General features: G+C 48.7%; 1 protein-coding gene across 5 annotated transcripts in view; it reads right to left on the bottom strand.

Moving 5' to 3' along the window:
* Positions 1 to 16,719, bottom strand: part of LOC146175052 (CUGBP Elav-like family member 1-A) — a 566,960-nt gene that overhangs the window by 513,612 nt on the left and 36,629 nt on the right. For 4 of the 5 annotated variants that reach the window (XM_084584452.1, XM_084584454.1, XM_084584453.1 and 1 more), the window contains one exon: positions 15,818 to 15,865. The exons of the other annotated variant lie outside the window; for it this stretch is intronic. The gene's annotated coding sequence lies outside the window, so the exon portion shown is untranslated. The remainder of the gene's footprint in view (positions 1 to 15,817; positions 15,866 to 16,719) is intronic. 5 annotated transcript variants of the gene reach the window in all.

Below are 16,719 nucleotides of genomic sequence, written 5' to 3'. Positions count from 1 at the left end.
ACCTAGTAATTTAGGAAGAGAACTGCCGAGGACGCTGAAGTACGCTCTGTCTGCATAAGGTTGCTTGTTTCGAACGCCTCTGCCAGAACCTTGCAAGCACGCGGCTGAGTTGAGCACCATGAAGGAACCCAAACGGAAACAGTCGGCAGCAAACCTTTTACGAGAGGCTGGTGGTAAAAGGAACGAAATACCCGCAGTATAGTACACGCCAACTAGCATACTACGCACACCGTTATAAAAATCGAAGGCAACCGAACAAGGGCAGAGGAAGAGGAAGAGATTCAATCCGGTAGCCAGCAATTCGACCCGGGGTCTTCCCTTGTGGAAACCTTGGCTACAGGACTGAGGCTTGTAATTTGCCCTTGTTCGGTTGCATTGAATTTTGTTTAGCCGTCTTCTTCTCCTCGTGCTACCCTTGATGCACTGCCAGCAATACCAGACGGCTGGGATCGCCAAAAAGAGCGACAATGTTTGTTTGTTTGTTTTTTCGATCTCGTAAACTTATATTTGACTTACACGGGCAGGTGAAAGGTGCAGCCCCTACATAAGCGATTCGTGGAGCTTGATATCCCGCGTAGTTATCCAGTGTTCCAAAACTCAAAAGTAGGAAACCCCCAACAGGAAACCCCAAAATGCGCTAAAAAACAGCTAAATTCAACATCTGCATCAAAAAGTTCATTTTTATGAATTTCGTGCATTTGTTGTTTTTTTTTCTTTTTGCTCTGTAAACAATGCAACCATTGTATAAATATATCACAAAGCACTTTTTTTTTTTTTTTCCTTTAGTATACCTATAGTATCCCTCCGCCTTTTCGGGTATACAACATAAGAGGTATGCGAATTAAGGCATGTGTTAGCACCAATTTGTGACAACACGAAATTAACGAAGCGCACCAATCATCCAGAATCCCCGCTATATTTTCCACGTCAGTGTCACAAGCGGCATATCGTGGCAGAAAAGCAAACAGAGGGCGTTTGCCCTGGGTTTCTTTCAAGACTTGCTTGTTTCACGCGCAGCTCTGGCCGTGATGGTTAATGTGCACCCAGCTAAACTATACCACGATCTATAAAGAACTGTTTTTTTTTTTTTTTCTTTTTCGCAGATGCGATCCAACCCGGCTCCGCCAGCAAGCGCGGCGAACCTCCTGCGTCCTGAAATCTCGCATGCGCCTGTTCTCTGGCCCTCCGAGGCATGCGCAGAGCCAAAAGACGCCGACAGTGTATACGCTGGAGAATGCATAAAAGCGTTAAACGGGTCGCTTCACAGTTTCCTTCTAGACTGTTTAAACGCTTTGTCGTACAACTTTTTGCTTCTCTGCGATTCTGAAAAGGGGCCAAAACGTTTAAAAAAAAAGGTAAGAAAAACAGTTTTGTCGACGAACTAACGGAATGGCAGCGGCTAGGCGGAACACATAAATCAGCAGACGAAAATAAAGGACGAGATTGAGAAAGGCCATCTAAGGAAATATAACAGAAATGATTAGTTATGTTGGGCGAGATATATATTATACCCAAGAGCGCTTTTCATTATTCGCAACTTGGATCCCTACAGCTGCGCCGCAAATAAATACGCGCGCCAACCGTATCATGACCGTATATGGACGTCATTAATGGGCTGCCGCGTACGAGATTTTTCCTTGAAATTAAAAAAAAAAAAGAACTTAAAACATCCTAAAGCAACTGTGCCAAAAGTAACCAGGCCGCATGTTTTGCTTCTCGCTTGTATTGTAAAGCCAATAAGTATTCTCAGAGGATCACAACTTGCTAAGAAGTGAGGACAAGAGCTCGCATTACTTTGCACAGATTTGTTCTAGAAGTGGTACGAATTCTCTACTGCCCGTCTGAGAAGCGGAATACGGATCCTGGTTACTTTTGGCAAAGACGGTACATATCTACCGCCAAAGCCGATCACACGAGTACTCGCAAAACGGGCTCGCTCGCTCGCTCCCTCCCTCACTCATCTGCTTACCGTCCATACTCCTCATTACTAGCATCGATGGCTCAGTGACGCTCGCGTCCTCCTGATTCCAAGGAAGCAGGTTCCAATCCCTAATGCGAAGGCCCCGTTTCGACGGAGGCTCTTGAGCTGCGCACGCTATTAAGCAAGTGCTTCAAATTAAAGCAGAGTTCCCCACTAGGGCGTCCCTCAGAGCCACATGTCGTTTCGGGACGTTTCCCTCAGTTTACAACGTGCACTAGTTGTCTTTAGGTAACGTTCACTGACTAGTTAACCAGTCCGCAGCGTTTTTGACTAAACACGACCCAAGCGCCGCTCTTCCATACCAAGCTCGGACTTGCGCCTCCGTCCAAGTTATCCCGCCTCAGTCGAACTCTCGGCATCAGTCATCGCTGGGGGGCGCCGTGCATGGCTGATGAGCCCCGCGGACTTTCGGATATTCAACTGCACCACTTAACCCTGAAATATATTGGACCACACTCAGCGCGCGGTCGTCTACGCCCGCTGGAATGCACAACTACCCTGCGACTGCGCTCGGACGCGCGCCAAATAGGGGTGGCCGCGATTACCTACGTAAACGAGCGGACAAACTCTCTGCCGATTACTAACGCTGGATATCACGTATAGCCTTCGGGCCGCTACAGCTCATCCGCAGTGGCAAGTCCTCCTGGAAAAGGCCGGAAGAGTATAACGGGAATTTCCAGCCGTCTCTTTCATCCCTTTACCTCACGACTGCCTGCCGCGAGCGGTGTTGTGCGCTAAGTAGGCTATCCATTACGCGCGCACGCTTTGGGATACGCTCGGCCTCTAAAAGACGAGTCACGAACACTGCGCCGAAAAAAAAAATATATTTATAAAGGCCGCGTTCAAATGAATTTTCGCGCCAGCCCAGTTGTGTTTAAAACATAAAAAAAAAGTCCGCCTGCAAATCCGGTTAGTTATCTTCGCCTCCCTCGGATGCCGAGTTGAAGCAAGCAAGAGAGTAGCTGAGCAGAAATTACTTTGCGTTAGCAACTGGAACCGAATTACGAGCATTCGGCAACTCCCATACCAGAGTGCTTCTCAGTGTCGTCACTTACATCGCCCGATGCGGTGTCGTGCCCCCCCCCCCCCCCCCCCACACACACACACACACAATTTTTTTGTACTCATGACTCGCGTCGATGAGTCGATTCTGCGTACCCCATGACCTGGTGCAAACGGAGGTTCGCACCAGGTGGTTTAACTACGGTTAACCCTGGAGGGAAGCGAAAGCTTCACGCACAGTATATTGCTACGCTCATTGCAAAGCTTGTATTAAACACACTGTGCGTTTCTCTACATGTAATGCCCTTTCTTCACAGGTATCTTCGGCACGCCGCCTTTTCAGGGTCTCATTTCGACGTGCCTTCTTCGGGTTCCGACGCGCTACTGTAGCAGAGTGTTCGTCCTCCTCCATCTCGCGCAGTTTTGTAAACCAGACAAGAGCCCGGGGGTTCCTATTTATACACGTATCGCCCCTCTAGCGCCCTCTACGTCCACGTCACGCTGACGTCGCCTCACGTGACCCTGATAGTGGTCACAGGCCACTCACTTGGTGGCCTACGAGACTATACCTCAGTGACATGGCGACCACCACGTCACGTGACCTCTAGGTGGCCTACATGACTATGCCCCAAAGTCACATGGCGACCATCAGGCTTAGCACAGAAGTTTGACGTCTAAATCTGCCTCAAGGTGAAAACCGTGCATACCCGAAGGCTTGAACTACCTGGCGTGGCGAAGCTTTCGCTTCAAAAGTGAGAACACACTGTTGTGCGCGGCTCTGTGTGCACTGCTGTTCTCGAAAACCTTCTCAGGTCCCACCTTAAGGAGGATCTACCCACCTCCCCTCAAAGACCTTAATAGAGAGCAGTCGGTTGCGTGAAGACAGCTACAGACTAACATATACCCCAACCTGAGTCTATTAAATCCATCCCACAGCATATGAGAATAAATGCCCACTATGCGGTGAACCCCCTACAGTGTACCATGTTATTTGGGCGTGTCAGAAAAACCAGGTAGCGCCAATAAACACCACACCAACACCGGAGCAGTGGGAGGCTGCGCTGTCCTGCTCGACGCCTAATGACCAGCTCAAACGGATCGACAGAGCGCGCAAGACGGCAAAGGCCACTGCGGACCTGGACTGAGGGCCCCACCCATGCCGGAAGAGGAGGAGGAGGAAGAACATTTATTTCCGCCGAATATGGTGCAGCAGCCACCTACGAGTCCGCACGCAGGCGTCCGGGGAGGCAGTCTGTCACACCGCGGCCAGAGGACACCCGGCCTCGTCTAGGAGAAGAGGTCTTCAGCCTCGGCCGCCAGGCGGACGGCGAATCGCTGTGTTTTTTCGTCGGAGCTTCTTAGCGTGGTCTCCCATTCATCGCTAGTTTTAATCGTGTTGCGCCCTGGGGCACGAACGCATCTCCATATTATATGATCTAATGTTGCCACGTGGCCGCAAAATTTACAAATTTCGGTTTCTGCACCGTCCCTCTTCCGCCCTCTGGCGCCCGTCCAACTCCTCCACAGGGGCGAAAAGAAATTTCGAGCTTGGAGTCTTCTCCAGTCATACGATTCCTTTTTACTCAGGGATCTAACCGGTGGCGGATATATCCTCCGGTCTTTCTTCAAGTTGTCCGTTACATCCCTAAAGGTACCTATACATTCTTTGGTTTTAGATGTTGTGGAGGCGTCCGCAGCACCCCGAGGTAGCGAGGAGCGGGCGAGCATGTGGGCAGCCTCGTTGCCGGCGAGACCGGCGTGTGCTGGGGTCCAGATTATGGTCACGCTTTCGGCGAGAGACGACTCGTTCAGAAGTTTTGCAGCACGATTGCTGACTCTACCCTTGCTAAAATTTCTAACCGCCGCTTTGCTATCGCTGATGACGTGTTTCACGCCTGGTCGTGCAATGGCAATGGCTATTGCAATCTCCTCCGCCTCTACCGGCGGTAGATCTCGATTTCTTTCTATTCCTATGGCGATCCCAGTGTCCAATAGGGCGACCGAGGTTACGTCGCCTTCTTTCCCGATCGCTGCATCGGTGTAGGCGACCGATCCCGGCGGGAGTTTGTCCAATTTGTTAGCGAGGTGCTTAGCTCTGCTTTTTCTCCTCCCCTCGTCGTGTACGGGGTGCATGTTCTTCGGTATGGGCGAGATGTATAGATGCTTTCTGATTTCTCGATCTATGCTTTCTCTGACACTTTCGCCTTCCCCGGGCGCTAGTAGGTTTACCCAATCGAGGATTTGCCTACCCGCCGCCGTTCCTGCGAGTCGCTCTCTCTGGGACAGCCTGACCGCCGCAGCCAGCTCTTTCCACTCATTATGCAACCCCATTTTCTCTAGAATGTCGTTAGAAGTAGTTATGGGGAGTCCTAGAGCGCACTTCGTGCATCTCTTAATTATGGTGTTTAATTTGTGTTCTTCGGTCTTGTTGATATTTAGGAATGGAGTCGCGTAGCACATTCTGCTCGTGACAAAAGCTTGTACGAGTCTGAGTCTACTAGCCTCCGTGAGACCACTCCTTCTGCTGGACGTCTTCTTAAATACTCTGACTACGAGCTCCGCCTGATCTTTTAATTTCTTCATCAGGCTTTTGTTACTACCCCTGCGGTTGATAATCATACCTAATATTCTAATTTCATCTACTTTCCGGACTTCGTTTCCGTTGACTTTAATTTTGATATCTGGAGTTATCTTCCCACTACTGCTGGTCATTACCAGAAGCTCCGATTTTTCTGGCGAACAGCATAGACCTACGTCCTCTGCGTGATAGCTGATTATATTTGCTGCCTCTTGGAGCCTGGATGTGATGTACGAGTCGTTCCCTTCGCACATCCAGACGGTCACATCGTCCGCGTAGATGCTTAGTTTTAAGTCATCGAGATGGCCAAGCTTACTGGGGAGCTTCCTCATTACGATGTTAAAAAGGAAAGGTGAGAGCACAGCTCCCTGCGGAGTGCCTCTGTTACCCAGCGGGAACTCCTCCGAACATAAGCCCTGAAAGCTGATGATCGCCGTCCTGTCTCGCAGGAATGATCTAATATAGTTGTAGGTTCTTTCGCCTACTCTAAGCTCAGCGAGCCCGTCGAGAATGGCGTCGTGACTGACGTTGTCAAAAGCTTTCTTAAGGTCTAAGCCTAGAATAGCTTTCGTATTTTTTTTCCTGAAGTCTCTGACAACATCGTTATGTAGTCTGAGCATGGTATCTTGCGTACAAAGGCCGGGCCTGAATCCGACCAATTCAGCCGGCCACGCATCATTCTCTTCGGTGTATTTGGTTAGCCTCCTCTGAATAACTTTCTCAAGTAGTTTGCCTACGCAGGATGTTAGCGATATTGGGCGGAGATTCTCCAAGCCCGGTGGTTTTCCCTGCTTGTGGATTAGGGTGATCTTAGCCCTCTTCCACTCTTGGGGTACTTGACCACTCTCCCACACCTGATTTAAATATTTGGTTAGGGCATTGATCGATTCGTCGTCCAGATTTGCGAGCATCTTGTTATTAACGAGGTCCGGCCCGGGGGCCGAGCGTCTTTTTAGGCCGTGCAGCTCCGCTCTGACTTCTGCCACTGTTATGGACGCGTCAAGCTCGCTGTTCGCCGGTCCATTGTAATCTCTGTAATGCGCTGTGGCGGGGGGAGCTACGTACATGGACTTGAGCTTGTCAATGAGCTGTTTGTCCGTACCCTTAAAGTTATACCTCGCCTTGACCTGTTCTATATTGGCGACCGTTTTGGACTTAGTCGGGTCTATCAGGAACCTGAGCAGTTGCCACGTCTTGGCCCCATTCATGGTGCCCTCCATCTCGTCGCATTTGTTATCCCAACGTTGCGACTCGAGTTTCCAGGCGTATTTTTCTATTTCGACGTTGTGTCTGGCTATCTCTCTCCTGAGATTGCGGTTCCACTTTTGCTTTTTGAGCTTCTTCGTTAGCTCTTCTTTCTTTTTGAACATGCCGAATAACCTGCTATCCATCGCCTCAGGCAGAGCTTCGCCTTTAATTTCTTCGGTGGCCTCGTTGACATGGGTAATTAATTGGGCGGCCCAATTTTGAATGCACTCTATATCTCCAATTTCTTCCCGTTCTCTGATCTGTCTGAATTTATCCCACTCCACTTGGGTTTCCGTCCGACACACAGCGCGCTTAACGCTCACTTTCCTACTTAGTTCTACCTCTAGCACGTAGTGGTCGCTACCTAGATCCTGATGCTTGTTCGTCCACTTGACTATGCCAGTTCTATGGCAGAGAGTCAAGTCCGGGTTTGTGTCCGCTGACACACTGTTGCCCACCCTCGTCGGGCATCTAATGTCGTTAGCGATGTAGAGGTTTGACTCAGTGATATCTTCCAACAGCGTTTGACCCTTCGGGCTGCTGGTCGTGTAACCCCATTCTCGATGTCTGGCATTAAAATCGCCGGCTATTATTAGTGGGTTCTTACCTGCCAGGCTAATCGCTCTCTTAAATATCGGGCCAAACCTGGCCTTCGTGCACTTCGGGGAGCTGTACACATTGAGTAGAAATATGCTGCCTCTGTTCTTTTTACCGGTCAGGATTTCCACAAAGACCGTTTCGGTCTCCCTGTTACCTACTTCGTGCTGGACGACGGCGACGTTGTTTTTGACGTACGTCACGACCTGTGTTTTACTTCCCTTCCCGCTATCGTAGCTTTTGTACCCCGAAAGCTTCCATACACCTCGCGTTTCCTGCAGAGCCATTGCCAAAGGCTGTGTGTTCTGGCTAGCTACGTACTGTTGCAAGAGCCATCGCTTCATTGACAACGACCGGCAATTCCATTGCCAAATTTTAGACGTTTTGGGATCCATTATGATTTTGATATTGTATACCCGATGCGTTGCAAAGGGCTTGAAGCATCTTTTCTAGCACTCCAAATCTCGCCTCAAGTTTCTTATTCAGGTTCAATTCGAAGTCTATGATTTCATCCTTGACTAATTTTCTAAAAGCCACGTGCTTTCTGGCTTGTCCAATTACACTAGTGTCATCCGATTTACGTTTCGCAGGTCTAGCCTGATCGATATTCATTTCATCTGAGTCGTCACTGTCCCTGCCACAATTGCTCTCGCTCGCCCCACCGGGGCCCCGTATGACGGGCGGCCTGAGCATCGGAGGTGCCGGTGCAGGTGTAGCTTTTGTCTCTTTTAACTCTTTAATTACCTCGACTAGAGATTTGAGGGTTTAATTCCCTTTGTCTGAATAAAGTTTCTCATTCATTCATTCTCAGGCTGGCAAACCAGAAACATCCGACAGCCCTACTTCCGAGTGTCGAATACCGGCATCCGGTTGCGCCGCAAAGGCTCAAATGCCGCCTGGGGCTGCCGGTGCACAAGCCATCCAGGTTCTGAGCGTCGGAAATCCAGACGGTGAACTAGTCGAGCCAAGCGGCGTAAAGCGCTCTCACATGCGGCGGAGCTAAAATATTTGCGTGTTTTTTAGTGCAGATATAGAGCAGAAATTACATTCTTGGGCTAACGCGGTGGATCCGTCTGCGCCGCAAAGCACATGGATAACAATAAAGCCAATTACTCTCTTATAATGAGCATATTTGTAAACATGCATATTTCGTGGGTGGTGGCCATGCATGCAGCCGGACTGATTATCCCTACCTTCGAAGTGGATTTAGGAGGAGGAGATCGGAAGCAGGTATAATTTTCTAAGGAGAGGAAAATGAAGACGAGTAATAAATAATGGTGGGCAGGAATTTGGTCGAGGATCACGCGATAATATTTGTCGCCGAATTTCTTGGTATTAGATGGCCCCAGGACAGTAAACTTTGAACGCGAGCTATAGCTTTTATTTTATTCATTTATTTACAAATACCTTTATAACTGTCATGTACGAGCCTTACGTGAATTTTTTGTTACCCATTCTTAAATAATTGAAAAGCATTTTTCTTTTGTATCGTTGCTTGCCTCGTAAAGGAGGCTGCGGGCCCCTGTCGAGTAGCTCTCTTCTAGAGCGAATTTCGACCGCAGCCCCCTCCATAATGGACGGAAATGAAATAAATTTATTATTATTATTATTATTATTATTATTATTATTATTATTATTATTATTATTATTATTATTATTATTATTATTATTATTATTATTATTATTGCTTTCTTACATGCGCCACACAGAAAGATCAGTTTCATCGAGGGGTAAGCGGGGGCATCTGCAAAACGTTTTATGTTCCTCCTCGCCCTTTTCAGGGGCGACTTCTCTAATTATGCATGCATAAATCCACCGTTATGTTTTTAAACTCTTGGTGATTCATTTTACATTTATTAATCAGTTGTCATCAACTCTTTCTGATATAATATATATATATATAGTAGTGGTCGCTGATGAGACTTTCCACTCTTAACGACAGGCATCCGTGTATTTCACCTTGCCTATCTCTACCTAACCACACCCCTTTCCCACCCCTGACCCTTACTGAGCTGGGTGCGGTCACACCCCCCAGTGACGACACGGGTGTTTCTGTTCAATCGTATAGTGTGCTTGATTATAACGCCATATTTTTAAAAGTACCGACCCGTCTCAGCCCGCTCAATACCACTGAGTCGCCAAGCGTGGAACACGTACACGCTCCTACATCAACCCTGTCACACGTCCAACGGAGCGCCATTTCGGTTACAACACTTTTTCTCCGAGAGAACCGTGGCGCCGCCTCGCTGGGGGAACAAGAAAAGAACAAAACTCCCGCGCTATTTCTATTCTGACGGAGCCCCGGTGAGTGGCGTGACGAGAAACCCGCCAACCTGTCGCCTGGCACACAAACACCCACACGCGGGAGCAGCTTCCTCGAATGAGACATTGTATTCTCATCGCCAGCTCACCGAGCACGTGTGAGGCAGTTTCGCTAATCGTCTCCCTCTCCTCCGTCGCTGGCAGTTGTTGAAGTCGAACTCATCCGCGCATTAGCGTCCATTAGTTTGAATCCCGCTATCAACGTCGCCTTAGCTGCTCCGCTACTGCGGTCAATTTACGCTCCACCACAAGTGTCCCATGCTGGTTGGTTAGAGGTGATACCGAGGGCCGATAAAGGTTGGCACCGTGCCACCTAGGTAGTATACACCCAAGTAGAGGCCTCGCCTCTGGTTGAGCGGGAAACGATTTTTTCCCACGGGCATCGCAAGTCGCTTACACGGTTTTAACTGTCTATGAAAACGAAAAAAAAAAAATGAAAACAAAAGAAAGGGAATCCGCCGCGGCTGATGCTCAATCCAAGCCAAGAGAATCGAGATCGCGTAAATCGCGACGCGTGCTGCCCGTCTACGCCAAGCACGGGAGGGGGCCCGCCGACATTGCTCTCTCTGCTCTTCTCTCACTCCTCCACGCCCGCCACCCGACATCAACTTCTTCCATTGGTTATATGCTTTTCTTACTCGCGTATAATGTACCAAATTTAGACCGGCGTGGGTGTACAAGCATGCTCCGCTCCGAACTCCTTTTGACCTTTCCCGCTTCAAATAAGCTTTCGCGGACTACGCACGCGCAGAAGGCGCCGCAATGAAACGGGCACCCCGAATCTCCATATAAATCCCGCGCTCCTGCAAGCCCGTCACGAAAATAGACAAAGCAAGCTAAAAAGATAGAGAAATTCAGCAACGACGAACGGAAGGTGACGGAAAAAGGCCGAGACGAGCGTTTCCTTCCCAGAAGGTCTCAACGGAGCCTAGCAATTTTCTCCTGTCCCCCTACTCAACCTAATTACTTTGTTCTCGTAGTGATGGTAATGAGCGCAGTAGTACTGCATTGAAAGGAACGAATCTTTTTTGCCAAATACACTAGAAACGATAAAAAAAAAAAAAATGAGACGGGACGGTTACGAGCGCTGCGGCACGCAGCAAGCTCCGCACACTGTAAAGCCACTCACAAGAGCCCCAAAGGAAGGGGAAAAAAAGGGGGGATTCGTACTGCTCCAGACAAGAAAATGTGCGCCGTCATAACTGGCCAAAACGTTCTGCAAGCAAAAGGAATTCTTCACCACATCTAACATCTTTGGAAAAAAAAAAAAAAAAAACGAGGCATGCAAATAAAAAGATTAAAAACGAGCATCGCGACGGGAACCACAACCAGCGACATAAAAAAAAGTGTGTGTGTGTGTGTGTGGGGGGGGGGGGGGGGGGGGGGGGGGCTTCACGGTAGGAGTCTAGCTTAAGTGATGAACCACGTCTCCCTGTTCTCCTATTCCTAAAGAGGAAAAAACAAGTGAAAGAAATAAAGAAGGGGGACAACAAAAAGAAGAGGCACAAAATCGGCCTTCGTGCGGAGCAAAACGGATCACAGAAGGAATCTAGCGCGACTAATGAATGAAGAAGAAAAAAGGGCCCAGCGCTCGGCTCGGTGGGGGAAATAAGAGGAGAGGAAAAAAAGGAAGAAAGCGAAAATTTCGCAAGCACCACGGTCTATCCCGGGTTAACAAAAGAGAAACGACAGAAGAATCGAGCCGCGAACAGGCCGCTTCGCGCTCAAGACTCGTCTTATGCGCGGCTCTCTCCGCATTCCGATTCACTTACCACCGAGAGATGGCCCGCAGAATGCAATGATGCGCGCGCGAAGCGAGAACAGCCGGCTGCAAGGAACGCAATGGATGTCGGAAGCAAAGGAAGAAAGAAGGCACGTAGCTGCACGGGCTGCGCCATTTAGAGTGAACGCTACCGTGTAGCACTCGCCGTCATCCAACGGACTATGTGAGGCTCTGTGTGGAGCGCTTTGCTCGAAACACTACTACAAGGCAAGCCGTTCCTTTTTGTAGTCCGCGAGATATTAATTTCAGTGCACCGCGACAAAATCTTTGATCCCGTGCGCGTCTACGCCTCGCCTGCTTCATTCATTATTGACATTTTTCTTTCTTTTCTTTTTTCAATAGAGGGAAGCGCGGATAGTAAGCATGCTTTGCCCGTGTATGTAGCAGTGGGAGAAGGGAAGATGGGTGTTATATTTAGCAACGCAGTTAAATGAATGAGTGTCCCGCGCCGCCACACGACCGAAAAGGAGGATGACAGGGCGTAGCAGACAAAGTGTCTCCGGCCATCCCGCGGAGCTGACGCGTCAATCAGCTGGTCGCGGTTTTCTTCCGCGGGCACCGTACCACCTTCTAAAAATGTAGACCTCCTAAAAGTGGAGAGCGCGAAGAAAGGGGTGTGAAAGCGCAGCTGTCGAGAAAAAAAAAAAATAACTCAAGGCAGAGTGAGCTGTCACAATAAGATCTCGGTAGCGCAGACGAGGCGCGTGTAATTTGACAATTCTAAGGTTTTCAGCGTGGGGTACACGGGTCAGGCGTGCAGGCGCAATGGAGTGCACGTCTAGAGCTGATTCGACTCTTAAATTAACGCGTGGTTTCATTCTGCCTTAGTTGCTGTTGTTTTTTACTGCGATTTTACAGGCTACAAAATGCGACAGAATGCAGGCCTCCCATTTGAGCCTCCACGACAGGCGATAATAAAGCATCTCGAAGCCTCGCGCTGCAAGAACGTCATCGCTAATTCCCCTCCGTATAAATACTGCCGAATCAACGCGCCGACACCGAGCCTGTTCGTAGTGCACACGCCGAGCGATTTCTATCAACATCAAAGAAAAACCGCGTGAAAGTCGGGAAGGGAACGAACGCACAATTAAGCACCACGCAACATCGTCACCACGGACGGTGGTAGCACGCATCCCCGCTCAACAACAAGCGTTGCAAATCAAATCACTTATCGCAGACAGCAGAGGGAACATTATCGCTTGTGGCGTACATTGACACTAACCCCGACTATGTCTTCTTACTGAACCGGTACACACCGCACACACAGAATCATAGCGACACAAAGGAAAGCACTTGTTGCTGGTCTCGATGACTCAGCGCCAGTGTTCCATCAACGTCAAGGCAGCGCATGCAACGGAAACGACTTGATTGAAAAAAAAAAAAAAAACAGGAATGAAGAAATACGGGCAAACACGCAGTTATACCCGGTTGGCCGCTTAAAAACCGTACATTCCTTGATTCAGCACCCAAGCCAAATTGCCTCCTCTTCAAAGAAAAAAAAACAACTAAACAAGCAACTTTTCGCCAAGGCCATTCGAACCCTGTAACGGTGGGATGAATTAGAGGAAATTTAGCAATAGATAGGGGGGGGGGGGGGGAGGGAAGGGGGAGGACTACTTAGAACGAAGAATTTCGCAGTGAGCAGATCGCGTTTCACGCGATTTCTTCGTATTGTATTTGCACGTCTACAGGACGCCACTGGAATTATAAACGCATATCGCTGACATTAATCATTAACAATTTTTCACGGACTACGCAGTGCGAATTTTACACCGCGTATAATTGCATCTACAAGATTATCACCACTGCATGAAGAAGCTGCGGACACAGGCGACTAAATACGGTATCCAAATACGACGAACCGTATCCTCAGCCACCGCATATCGGCCGCGACAGACGAACAGTGTGACACCGACGACCAACAAAAGAGGCAAGGAGTAAAAGAAGAAAAGAAAGCAGGAAAAACGAGATAACAGCTGAAAGGAAGGGCATGATTCACACGGGAGGAAAGCAAGTAAGAAAAGTTCTAACAACATGTCATTCATTTTGCCAGTTCACTGTCGACTACAACGTGCGCGCTGTCGTCACCCGCTGCAGATTGAATTACACCCGCTACGCGGCCGCAGCTTTGAACACGGCTGAGAAAGCATCACACTGCCAGCAAATAAATGGTAAATGTTTTCGCGGAACCAGATACAATGATGCATAAGCTTCAAAGAGAGATGGAGAAAAAAAAAAAAAAAAGGTTTAGTGAAACAAGTGCCGAGATCACGCGACCTTTCATCCGTATTGCGCTGTCCTTACCAGGAAGAAATAAAACGGGCTCGATACTGGCAGCATTCGCGGAACGGATAATAAATTAGTTCGGCAGGCCGACTTCCAAAAGCAAACATAAATGTGGCAGCCAGTCGCACACAGCTTAATCTACAAAAAGCGCTTTACTCGAATACCAGTCGCTCCAGTTCAAAAAACTCGGCAGCGACATATTGAACATTGCTTACGAGAATGCGAAAACTACGACTATAAATCATGACTACGCATAATGCATCTGCCTACTTTACACCCTACAGTACGTTGATAGTGAAGTGATGAGGTATACCAAGTTGCACAATGTATGAGACATGACTATGCATGCCCTTTTATGGCGTGGTGACGCATCCGAATCTCGAGCCCTCCCAGTGCTAATGGTTTCACATTAATTGATTCAACTGATTTTGCCAAGTGGCGGACGGCATGCCGTTTCACGGTGGCACTTTCGCTGTTCCAAGCACTTCCACGCGCCCTCGAAACGCTGTCTACCAGCGTGATGTCTGTCCAGCACTGCCTACCAGGCATAGTCTGTATAGCGGGCATGGAAAAAGAAAAAAAAAATGACATAAAATTCCGCTAGAAAATCAGTGCCCGGACATGTCACCTGCAAATAACTGCCCGCCATCGGCATACTCGCGAGGGTGACCATACTGTATGCTGCCTACGGCAGCAGCGACAAGATATTGCCGCAAACCGTTCAAATCTTTTGTTCTTTTTTCGACAAGGCTGCATGCCGGCGGTTGTCGCATGCCGGCGGTTGTCGAAAAAACCTCGTTTTAACCGAGCTGTACGAACGCGCTTGCGAGGCCCAGGAAATGGCGCGTCTGGCGCGATATCGACAGTGCTGCTCAAGTCGGCAGCTCCTGCAAATCCGACATGGAGCGCGGTCTCGCGACGTGACACAAACATTCCGCCAAGACGCGTTGTCCGTCCGTCCCTCTGGTACAGTCGTCAGCATGGCTATCCAGAGCTCTCGAACACCGACCTGACGCACAAAGCAAGTGAAATTTTAGAGCAGGGCCCTGTCCTGGGGACGATGATGGCGCTAAAACGAAGGCACGTAGGCACAGTATTTGCAATTAAAACTACACTGTACCACTTACAGAGCAGCCCAGTCAATATCTGTTTGCTCCGCAGCACACTGCTCCAGCACTCTAGACAGCCGCGCCGACGACTGTACGAGGCAGTCGGCAGGTGACGTGACCATTCCCCGTACCTGCTATACGTATCACCGGCCAAACAGCCCCTGCCACAGAAGTGCTCGTGATTGTCGTGCCATATGGACGCATAATGCTAAAACCGCCGGGTATTGTGCTAATATAGGTATATAATGCGGTCCGCATTAAAATCTGGTAACTGGACTCGAAATGATGGTCCTGCACTGCACACCGAAAAACACTAACACTTAGAAATAAGACATAACTGCGATAGTTTAACTCTTTTCAGCCTATATAGAGACCGATACCTCCGTTTTGCTTGGTTACGCTTGTTGTTAAGCTTTCATGTCAAAGGTCAAGGTCGAAAGTCAAAGGTCATGGTCGTCGGTGTAGTAAATCAACACAATGCTCAGCGGCCAACTTAAATTTGAACCGAATGAAATTGCCCCACCCGATGACCTTGGCAAAATCTGGCGCAATAGAGCTTTCGCTCCAATTTTTTTTTCCGTGCTTGGGAAGCGAATGACCTCCTTAATGCCAGATCAGCAGTTCGCGTTTAATACAGTTTGTGGGTAAGGCAGTGGATGCAGTTTGTGGATAAGGAGTCAGCCTACTGCACACTGGCGCCCAGCTAATTCCCTACCCCTCTCACCCACAGGGTCGCCTTTTATAAAACAGAGCAATGCTGTTACGACTGCAGCCGCCTGACTAAGGCTTTTCTTGGCAATCTTGGCGAAACACTAAGTGAAGCAAACAGGAAAAGTGTGCCGACAGTCGGTGACCCGCACGCTGACTTCCGCCTCCTTCCAAAACGAGATATAGAGAAGACGTGTACTCACCAACTCTGTACAGTTCCTAGGACGAACACCAGAGGCCAACAATCACCACTGCAAGTGTGAAAGAGGAAGAAAGTCGCCACGTCAGGATTTGCGGAACTCGACCGCTACAGCCACACGCACCAGTAATTGTAGGCTCCGGAGTGCCATATAAAATAAGAGGAAAAGAACTGTGCATTTGTGACCCCAGATTAAGACCAATGTGTTTACGGGAATCCCTCAAGGAGGAGTATACTTGGAATAATTTAATGATTACAGATGGCATTCACGCAAGCTACAAAAAAAAAAAAGAAAAAAAAAAGAAAGCTCTAAAGCTTTCACAGAAACTTCGCTGTGGAATCGAATTTCTTGCGGATCGGAGCTAGTTCAATATGACAATCCGTAAACGAATTTCGGCTTTGTCTCGCCCCGCCGTACGCTCGCCCCGCCGGCGTGGTGCAGTGGTAAGACGCCCGATTACTGTACCGGAGTTCCCGGGTTCGAACGCGACCTCGGCGGCTGCGTTTCGATGGAGGCGAAACGAAGAGACGTCAGTGTGCTGTGCGATGTCAGCGCAGGTTAAAGATCCCCAGGTGGTCGAAATTACTCCGTAGACCTCCAGTACGGCTCCCCTTTCTCTCTGTGCACTTTCACTCCCACCTTCTTCCCTACCCTTACGGCGGGGTTCAGGTGTCCACAGAGCGTGACAGATAGTGCGCCTTTCCCTTCCTGTGAACCAACTATTATTATTATTATTATTATTATTATTATTATTATTATTATTATTATTATTATTATTAATTATTATTATTATTATTATTATTATTATTATTATTATTATTATTATTATTATTATTATTACTACGCTCTTTGCCTTCTTCCAACGAGCACACCATGCTCTGAGCCCGCCGATGCAGGCGCCAATT

This window comes from Amblyomma maculatum, chromosome 11 (genome assembly GCF_055883805.1).
Source record: "Amblyomma maculatum isolate TAMU_Amacu chromosome 11, ASM5588380v1, whole genome shotgun sequence".
Taxonomy (NCBI): Eukaryota; Metazoa; Arthropoda; class Arachnida; order Ixodida; family Ixodidae; genus Amblyomma; species Amblyomma maculatum.
This window is presented reverse-complemented; position numbering and strand designations above follow the sequence as displayed.